Genomic DNA, 11,101 nt, shown 5'->3' on the forward strand with positions numbered 1-11,101 from the left:
AATATAAGAATTCAATTTCAATTCAAAATCCATTCACAGTTAAAAGCTCTCAGCAAATGATGGAATCAAAGGAAACCTGCTCTGTCTGATAAAGGGCATCTACAAAAACCCTATAGTTAACATCATCCTTAATGGTGAAAAACTGATCTCTGTCTTCCTAAAATCAAGAACAAGGAAGGATCTCTAATCTCATGATTTCTATTAATGTTCACAGGAGGCCCTAAAGATTACAGTGAGGCAGAATCAAGGAAAGAAGGAGAAAGGTAAGAAAGAAAGGAAGTAAGAAAAGTAAAAGTATCTTCATTTTTAGATGACATGACTATGATTTATTTAAAAAGAGAAAAAAGAAATCTACCAAACAATTACTGGAAGTAATAACTTAGCAAGGTCACAAATTAAAAATGTAATACATATAAAAATGTTTACTTTTATAATTGGTAGCAAATAATTGGGAAATGTAATTTTAAGAGAGCCCATATATAATAGCCTGAAAGAAAGAGAAAATATATTAGTCTCATTGCACATATTAGATCCCTAGAAAATTAGGAAAAAGCATTCTTATTCTTGGGATCTCATGAGCAAAGGAATCTCTGAAAATCTGTTACACCTAAAACACTATTTACTATTCACATTTTGGGGAAGCTAATAAAAGGTGGCGTCTTGATACAAACTGTTTTCCTAGTCTCTCTTAGAGGAAGCTATGTTTCTGTGCTAGTTTCTTTATATCTTGGTTTCTATTTACCCTTTTTAAGCATTTTCAGCATAGTACGACCATGAAAAAATGTATAAGTCAGTAATAACGAGTAAACTAGTAACAAGAAAGCTAGGAGGGGACAAAGTTAGATCCAGACAAATCATTGGTTTCCATTCTCAACTTTCCTATCTACAAATTGAGTTCTGGTGACACTAGGCCCTGGGCCCCGAGACAGAGCTGTAGGCCATGGTAGAACTTAAAACTTGGTGAAACTTCACAGGCCACTATTTTGCAACCTAAATTACCATGTTTGGGCAGGCAAAAGACAATCCTTGAGCCCACCAATGGCAGACATTTAGCCTCTGAAGTGACCATCAATCAATTCTATAAGGTGAGAATGGAAATCAACTGATATAGCTTAACCCTTGCTTCTGTGGTCTTGTACATCTTGGAGTTGTGTCATAAGTATCTACTGATACTTATAAAAATAGTTCTTTCTGATATTGGCATAAGCATTATTAGTCTCATGACAAGGAAAACCAAGGGGAAAAGTTAGTCTAATGCTATAAAAAAAAATTATGAAGCCTTTCATGATGACAGTCCTGCCAAGGTTGATGTGTGTGTGTGTGTGTTCATTCAATATCCTGATGACTTGGAATCTATTTACTCCCTAGCACGTGTATTAAAGTTGACATGACCTTCAAAATAGAAATTTTTCCAATATACTAGTAGCCTTTGAATCGCTCCCCACAAGATTAAAAGAAAAAACACAGAAAGAAAACTGGCCCTAAGCATGCAATTCAAGTTGCTTTTGGTTTTGTTTTTATTGTTCCTTGGCTATTTAACTTAGAGAATCAATGTTCTTTTATGCTTGAATGAATAATTATATTATGGAAATAATTAAAGTCAGGGAGAAATTGCCATCAAATGTACAGAATTTTACATGAAATAAAAATTGTCAGGGACACCACACTTTGAATGTTGAAACACACCAGAACATCTGTAAAGATTATGCTAATGCACATAAAGATAACAAACTGATAATATCATACATGACAAGAGTATCCTAAACTGAGGATAGGAAGAATAAGAACTTAATTAAAATGTATTAAACACCTACTGAGTTTCAGGAATTGTGCTAAGTTTCCCATTATATTATATTTTAACAAAGTGTTTTACTTTTAATTGCAACATACCTATACATGTGGTGAATTGACTTTATTAGCAAATTTATATAAGTTATGTTCGGTGTGATGAATTTCTTTCTTGAATACCTAGTTGTGCCACCTAGTGCCATTTCAATATCTTTAGGGAAAAGAGACTCTGATATGTATTGAGGAAAGCATGTAAACATCAGAGGAATATATATGGGACAATCTTCTCTGGGGGGCGAGGGGGCGGTGATGAGACTTTGGTAGAAGGAGAGAACAGATAAATCTCTTTATTTTGTAAATCATGCATTTATTCAACAAATATTTATTGACTACTTACTGTGCACTCAGTTCCATTTTAGTGCTGCAGATAATAGCAGTGAATAAGACAATGTCTAAGATTTCTAGCTGGTTCTCATCCTTGAAGAAGAACATAGAAGGATCTGAAGTATAAAACCTAACTAGAGCTAAAAAGGGCTCATTTGGCTACAGTATGACCTGTCACGTATATCAGGAATCTGCCATTAATACTGTGGTAATTTTATTTGATCAAGGAGAATGAGAGAAGAGAAAGAGATTAGCTAGAGCAGAAGGAAAGAATCCTAAATACGAATTCCCATATGGACAGAGTTCTATGCCTTTGAATAAGTCATTCATTTTGCTGAACTTCTTTTTCATGTGTAATGTGGGAAAAATAATATTAACTCATTCACCTTCCTAATAAGAGCACCCAGAGACTTAGTACATAGTTCTGGATTCAGTGGAATAAAATCAAAATGATGATCGGAAAGGTTATGAGACCCAGAGGCAAGAATTACTCACAAAATGGCTGTATTTAGCCAAGTTTTATAATTTCATATTCCCAAAATATAAACATTTAAGATCCCATGCCTTTATGTAACAATAAATGGAAACCTGTGGTATAAAAAGTTATTTTGAAAAGAACTGCTACTATTTATTTGTATCTAGAAACTATTTTAAATATATTGCAAAGAAAATTTGTGATGATGATTTTTAAAGAGCTACATTTCTATGTACTCAAAATGAAATGTAATTGTGAATACATAAGCAGTGAATTTAATCATTATGTGTTTGCTTAAAAATATGACTTTCCTCAAGAGGCCAGTGAAATTATCTAGAGATCTGAATAAGGGTATATATTATGCACATTATTCAACCTGACTAATGTCATTCTATAGAGACCTACTTTTTGCTTTGTGTTCATTTTGACATGAAAAACAAGTATCAAAATATCAGCTATAACTTACATAATATCACCTTGAAATTATCTCTAGAATTACTTCATTTAACAAATATGTCTTGAGGCTTGCCCGGTGACCCAGCGGTTACGTGTGCACGTTCTGCTTCAGTGGCCTAGGGTTCGCTGGTTTGGATCCCAGGTGCAGACATGGCACCGTTTGGCAAGCCATGCTGTGGTAGGCGTCCCACATATAAAGTGGAGGAAGATGGGCACGGATGTTAGCTCAGCGCCAGTCTTCCTCAGCAAAATGAGGATTGGCGGTGGATGTTAGCTCAGTGCTAATCTTCCTCAAAATAAGTAAATAAATAAATAAAAATTAACAGAAAACAAACAAATATGTTCTTGACCACTGGTCTTACAGTGTTGTTACAAGGATCAAATGAGGAAATATCTGTAAAAATGCTATATAAATACTAATGTGCATTCTGAATGGTAGTTATTGAATTATTATCACTTCCATGACCTCTGCTAGGTGCTTGGGCAAAAGTTTTAAGACGTCCTCTCATCATTAGGATTATATGTGTACTATATTTTCAGGTAGTTGGAAATGAACTATATCTTTTGCAGCTTCTCTAACTATTCTTCTGCCTACCTCCTCATACTTAATAAAAGTGGACCACAATTGTTATCAATGAAAACGTACTAAAAGAATTGATTAATAAATAACTTTATGACTTGTTATTGGATCACAATTGTGTCCTATTCTATAAAGTACTATAGATTTGAAACATTAGATGTCATATATGGCATTAAAAGAGATTTCTAGAACTTTAAGTTATATTTAGGTACAGAATTCTCATCAGGTTTAGTTGTATTCACCACTAAGTGAAGTGGTTTATGAAGCAGCTTTCCTTCAGGACTGTTTTCTCATGAATCTCGTGGTGATACGGGTTACATGACTGTAGGTGGAGCATGGATTACAATAGAAACCATCATTTATCATTTCTCACATTTGTCACATTTATCATTTAAAAGCAAAATATGAATTATTTGAAATTTTTTCAGTAGTTTTATATTATAAGGTGGATATATTTATAGAACTTATCTATATACAAGTTGATCAACTAGTCAAATCACCATTATTTGACTGTGAAGAAATAATCTATGGTAAATGCTTACAATAGGACTTTGAATACTTTAATTGGTAATAATGAACAAAAGATCAATCAAAATTTCCAGAATAAATCATATAAGGAAATCTTCATAACTTTGGATATGCAAAGATATTTTAGGACACAAAAGGATTAACTAAAAAAATGATAGGGGCTGGGCCCGTGGCCCAGTGGTTAAGTTCACATGCTCTGCTTTGGTGGCCCAGGGTTTGCTGGTTCAGATCCTGAGCACAGACCTACACACTGCTCATTGGGCCATGCTGTGGCAGCATCCCACATAGAGGAACTAGAAGGACTTACAACTAAGATATACAACTATGTATTGGGGCTTGAGGAGAAAAAAAAAAGAGGAAGATTGGCAACAGATGTTAGCTCAGGGCCAGTCTTTCTCATCAAAAGATAAATAAATAAATAAACAAAACCTAAAAATTACCTAATACATCATGTTAGTTTTCTATTCTGCATAAAAATTACCACAAATTTAGTATCTTAAAACAACACACATTTATCATTTCACAGTTTCTGTGAGGCAGGAGTCTGGGCACAGTTTAGTTGGGTTCTCTGCAAGGCTTTAATCACAGTGCCTGCCAGGCTGCATTCTCATATAGAGGCTCAACTAGAGAAAGGCGCTCTTCCAAGCTTCCTCATGTTGATGGCTGAATTCATTTCCTTGTGGTTATAGAACTGAGGGCCACAACTTCTTGCTGGCTGTTGGCTGCTCTCAGTTCTTAGACACTGCCCACAGCTCCTTGCCATGCCACGTGGGCCTGCTAACAGGCTTCAAAAGAGGCTTCAAAACAGGCTTCTTCAAAGCCAGCAAAGGAGAAAGTCTTTAGAGCAAGTCAAGTTTACTAGCACGATGGAGTTCTCCATAATGTAATGTAATCAAAGGAGTGAAGTCCCATCACCATTGCCATGTTCTGGTAGTAGGAAGTCGTAGTTTCTGCCCATACCCAAGGGCAGGGGATTAAATGAGGAAGGATCCTAAAAGTGACTATCAAGTCTTCTCTACTTTAAACATACTGTGTGATGGCATGCTTTAATATGTTTCTATTGGCTAAGGCAATGGTAAACACTTCATAAGTGGTAGTTATTACCTGGTTTTATGCATCGCTTAATGAGAGGGATACATTCTGAGAAATGCATCCTTAGTTGATTTCATCGTTGTGTGAATATCACAGAGAATACTTACACAAACCTAGCTGGTATAGCCTACTATACCCCTAGGCTATATGCTCCTAATCTTATGGGACCGTTGTTATAGACGTGGTCCATCATGGACCAAAACGTCATTATGCAGCACATGACTATCTGTAAATATATTCTCTCTCTCTCTCTCAATATGTAACAGAGTTTATAATGCTTTATCACAAAGTTTATTCAGTGGTATGTTGGTACATGTTTAAGTGGCACTCGAGGAAAGAAAAGCCTTGATGTGTAGAATTACCAATTTCCACGGTATAAATGCTCCCACTTTGCCCAAGTCTAAGCTTCCATCATATCACTAAATGTGGTGTTGAGAAAGCTTTACATAAACTGCTCTCACAGGAAGGTATGAGCTGGCTCCTGCTCACTGGAATCATTGTAAGAAATAAATGAAATATTGATTACATTTAATATAGTATCTGTCATATAATAAGCAATTAATAAATGGTCTTCTTCCTATGATTGCTAATGATGAGATGATTGGAATGGTGATGACAACGATGATGATGGTGATGAGATAACTTGAAACTCACTGACAAATGGGGAAAAAAACAAAAAGATCTTGAAAAACTGTTATTTCACCTGCAAAGCAAATACAAAACAATCCTCAAAAAAGCATGCACCAATGTTGAGAGTGCACAATCTGTATTGTAAAGGTTTATGAACATCATCATGGAAAATGTATTTCAAGAAAGTGTTTCTTTCTGGGTCAATTCATCTCCCTCACTCTTCCTATTTTCTGTCTACTCTTGTGCATGTTCAGAGATGGCCCCTCTGCAGGGTCAGAAGGCAGGTGGAGTTGTGTTTTGATGTACTTGTTAAGTGTGAATGGGAGTGTGGATTCAGAGGTAAAACCATGGAATCTGTTATGACAGGGAAAAGATGGAGGATGAGGGTTAAACATTCAAGGAAGAGACAAACCAGTACATTCACTGATTACGTTTGATCTCTCTCATCTCCCTTTTCTAACATTCTCATACTCTTTAAAATAATTTGGTTTTTGGTATTTTAAAAGTGATAAGATAATTTAGATTGAAAATTTGTCTAAATAAATATCTGTTCCACTAAACTGATAGATATGTAACTAGTTAGTAAAATTTCAGGAGAATCATATCTAATTTGAAAATGACCATAAGGTATGCAAAAAAAACAGGAAATAAAGAAAACCTGAATAATTTGGGAAGAAACAATCTTATTCCTTTCTAAAATGGAAGCATTTGGGACTTAGGAAACAATGCCTCAAACCTACCTTTCAACAATTATGTACAATTTAGCTCTATGTTTGAATTTTTTTAGGGCTAACGCTATCATCGAAGAGTAAATTTTAATGTTATTAACTTCCATTGTATTGTGAAAATTGATCAAGAATAAGACTGCAGAGTTCAGGCCTTGAGAAAGTTCAGAGCATCGTATTGTTTTCTGGTGGCTCTAGGTATCAGGGGATAGAAAATGGGGTTTTGGCCTGACTATCATGAGTATTCCCACTTTTAATTTAATGAGGAGATTAATCAGAGTCAGAAAATTAGATGGTCTTTGGACTCCTCTGGAGAAAACTGAGAGTGAGCTGGTAGTCCTGTAGTAGAAAGCCAGGAGGATCAACAAGGCAGAGAAGAGGCTTCCATCATCATTGTCATCATCATTTATTGAGCAATTACTATGTGCCAGGTAGTTTATATGGATTATTTCATTTAACGCTCATGACAACCCTTGGTAAACATATAATTATTATCTCCATTTTAGGGAGTTTAAGTAATTTGCTGAAAGTTGCAGAGCCCTCTAAGTGATTGAGCTAGGATTTCATCTGCAGCCTTTTGACTCCAGTGGCTAGGCCATTAATCTTAGCCTATGGTCATGAGCTACAATTGTAGAGCTCACTAATCCCCCACTCCTCATGCCCGGAAAACACCTGCATTCCTATCCCTCCAATGAGCCAAACCACGACTAGTCCTTGGGACCATAGCTCCTCCAAGAAGCCCTAATGGATCATTAGCAGAAGGCAGATGAGCAGTGGCCAGCAATGGAGATCTCCAGCAAAGTTGTGGCAGGCAGAGATGATCTCAAGTGGAGGACAGAAGAATTATTTCCTAAAACACATATGAGGCAGTAGCATTAGAAAGCCAGAAGCTCTCTAATCAGAAGGAGCCGTATTTCCAGAGGGGAAAAGAGTTTTGTTCAATTATTAGATATATGGGCAAAGTCTAATCTGAGACTGTGAAAGACAAGCATGTTTTAGCACATTTAATGCAGACTTTTAATCAGGCCTTATGTTATCAAATGTTTTCATGGAACACTGTTACACTATGTAATATCTTCAATTATGTACATAAAGGTAAATATATAATCTTAATCCCATAATGACAAATATACTTACTAAAAGTAATTTTAAATTCCCAGTTACATTCTCAATAAAGTTCTCACTTATAACGTCAGTATTCAAAATTCCCAGATATATATATAAAAGCAACTCCCAGAAATCTTTTACAGGAAGCTGAAATTCACAGCAATTTTTAAAATTCTAGTAATTGGCGCCACAATAACAACAGGAAGTAGATGCTGTTATTGGCCCCATTTTGCAGATAAGGAACCGAGGCAGAGTAAAGGTCCAAGTTTGCACAGCTAATATGAAGCTTCATCAGGATCTGAACACCAAATGTGGGCTCTTACTATGCCCTGTTGATAATTCCTGTTGTGCCCTAAAGAAAAGGAACCAAGGTACTTACCTAATATTTACACTCTTCCTTTTCTACTCTCCAGCCCCAGAATCATGGGTGCAGACTTGTAGCATTGGATCAGAGATTCTGACTTTGCCATACTGAGAGATTGCCATCAGCCAAACTAGAGGAAAACAAAGCTGGACTTCCGCACTCTCATTTCTTAGTGCTTCTCCTCAACATCCGGGAACCTCGGCACGTCTGCAGTTGATTTTGAAAATTGCACTAAGTAAGATGAAATTTCTTGTAACCCAGAGCAGGTAGGAGACTTAAAGAGACAAGAATGAAGAATTATTCTTGAAACTGATTATATAAAGACTGAGCATTACCATACATAAGAAGGAGACAGAGAGACAAGGAAGGAAGGAGGAATGGAAGGAAGGAAAGTTTTGTGGAGAAAAGTAATTCATTGATGCACTTAATTAGATGTAGTCCTTCTTGATTCAGGACTATCTGAATGATTATCAGATATTATATTTTACACTATTATTTTATATTATATTATATAATCATTATTATTATATTTTGTTTGGATACACTTTCCATGAAGAATTAAGTAATTAATAGGAAGGACACTGGCCTCATCCCCTAGAGTGTGGTGATTTCACAAGAAAGTACAGTATTTAGGGGCTGGCCCAGTGGTGTAGTGGTTAAGTTTGCATGCTCTGCTACAGTGGCCCAGGGTTCACTGGTTCAGATCCTGGGCGTGGACCCATATACCACTCATCAAGCCATGCTGTGGTGGTGTCCCACATACAAAATAGAGGAAGATTGGCACAGATGTTAGCTCAGCAGCAATCTTCCTCAAGCAAAAAGAGGAAGATTGGCAACAGATGTTAGCTCAGGGCCAATCTTCCTCACCAAAAAAAAAGGAAAGTGTGGTATTTAGACCTACAACTCTCATAACCTCCTTGGAATATTCAACCCAAGACTTTCACAGATAAGTTAATGTGAAAGTATGAAGTAATTATCCAAATAATGTTCTCATTTTATAAATTCAGGGTTAAAAAAATGCATTTTATACTTTTTCCAGAAAGAAAAAAAACACTAGTTTTGCCTTATCTCTGATGAAATGGCTTAAGTGGGTAGAAAAATGTAGTTCCATTTTGAACATAATAAACAAATCCCCAAACTAATTTTGCACATTAATATGCATATATGGATATATGGTAATCAAATCAGATGTTGCCAATACATAATTATTAGGCTTAATTTAAAACCTTAATTTAGCTCTTGTATGGAAACTAATCCACAAGGAGTAAATTATTTATTATTTAATAAATAAATTATTTATTACATAACTAAAAGAAGTTTTTGTATCAAATTCACTTTAATTTCTACAAATCTTATTTCAATATCTAATGTTAAGATGCCTATATATAAAGTTTATTATTACAAGTTGTACAAATTGTAGCATAAATATATATGTGCATGTGCGTCATTTATTATATCATAAAGAACATATGAATGACAGTTCCAAATGTTTCAATAGCCTGGTCACCTTACATTTTCATTTAAAATAGAAATAAGCAGAATTTTATTTGCAATATACTTATTGTGTGTTTGTGCTTGGATGGAGAATGTGTATGCAGACCTCGAGTCATATTTCCCCCTGACCCACTAATATAGATATGCCATTCATAATTATACATATTTCTAGTTATAGATTGGAGAAACACATTGACTATGGTTATTATGTTCTCCATACCTAGCAAACCTTCTGTATATCTCATCTCCTGCTAGTTAATTCTTTCTGTGCCAAGAGGAGGAAATTTTGTGTGTGTGTGTCTACCAAATTGTTCAAATATAACTAACAGGATGAAGTACCCCTGCTCCTTAATGGTAGAGTTCGCATCAGGAATTTACTTTGAAAATTAGCAAGCATACTGGAAAGGTCATTCAAGTGATTATTAAGAAAAAAAGGTAATAATAGTAATAATGCTCCTTGGGATTTTATGTAGGACAAAGTAAAAGAGCTTTTACCCAGGTTGAAAATGCAGCTCTAATCTCCTTCTTCCTGTTTGACAGTCCCGGTTGATAGAAAACAGAACGTGGGATATCGACACTTGAGTGGAAAACAAAGCCTATAGGTCATTATATTATATATATTTTTAAATAAGTGTAAGTTTCAAATAATGAATTAATCGTTCATTATGACAACTGACTCATGGGTTATGACAAGAGAAATGAGCAAATTATCTTTGAGAAAGGTATATAAACTTTCTCATATCTAGTACTAAGTAAACTTCACTTCAAAGAATATATTTCTGTGGACTGTGATATAATCTTTAAGATTTACAGGACTAGGCTTTTCTTAAAACCAATTTGGTTTTAAAACCAAACCCAAATTCTTTTTTACTATTTTTCGGGTTATTTTTTTAAAGATTGGCACTTGCGCTAACATCTGTTGCCAATTTGTTTTTTTCCTTTTTTTTAATTCTTCTCCCTAAAGCCCCCCAGTACATAGTTGTATATCCTAGTTGTGGGTCCTCCTGGCTCTGTTACGTGGGACGCCACCTCAGCATGGCCTGATGAGCGGTGCTAGGTCTGTGCCCAGGATCCGAACCAGCAAAGCCCTGGGCCACAAAGCAGAGTGCAGGATCCCAACCACTCAGCCATGGAGCTGGCCCCTCTTTTCCTTCTTGACTAGGAAACCTGACCCCACATTTCAGAAGAATGCCATCTTTCAGGTGATGCATCTTACCTTTCTTTTACCATTGAACTTTACAGTGTTGCTCTCAGATGCACTTGCTATAACTGAGGAAAAAAAGAGCAAAAGACACAATTTTCACGCTATTAAATGTATGAAGAAGGGAAATGAAACCATATTTCAACATACAGAGGATAGCAGTTTATAAAAATTAGAAATTAAATACATGCAAGTTTTATAATTTAAAAAAGACTTTAATTTCTATTACACCTGGGATGGGTAAGGTATGGACCACTTCCCATTTTTGTAAATAAAA

At 35.5% G+C, this 11,101-nt stretch overlaps 1 long non-coding RNA gene across 1 annotated transcript; it reads right to left on the bottom strand.

Moving 5' to 3' along the window:
* Positions 1-303: 303 nt before the first annotated feature.
* Positions 304-10,892, bottom strand: LOC138915805 (uncharacterized). Its single transcript, XR_011422115.1, has 3 exons — positions 10,840-10,892; positions 8,145-8,336; positions 304-7,508 (listed from the first exon to the last, which is right to left on the bottom strand). It is a non-coding gene; the product is annotated as an uncharacterized lncRNA (long non-coding RNA).
* Between the last annotated feature and the right edge of the window lie 209 nt (positions 10,893-11,101).

The sequence above is a fragment of the Equus caballus genome, chromosome 10, assembly GCF_041296265.1.
Source record: "Equus caballus isolate H_3958 breed thoroughbred chromosome 10, TB-T2T, whole genome shotgun sequence".
Classification (NCBI taxonomy): domain Eukaryota; kingdom Metazoa; phylum Chordata; class Mammalia; order Perissodactyla; family Equidae; genus Equus; species Equus caballus.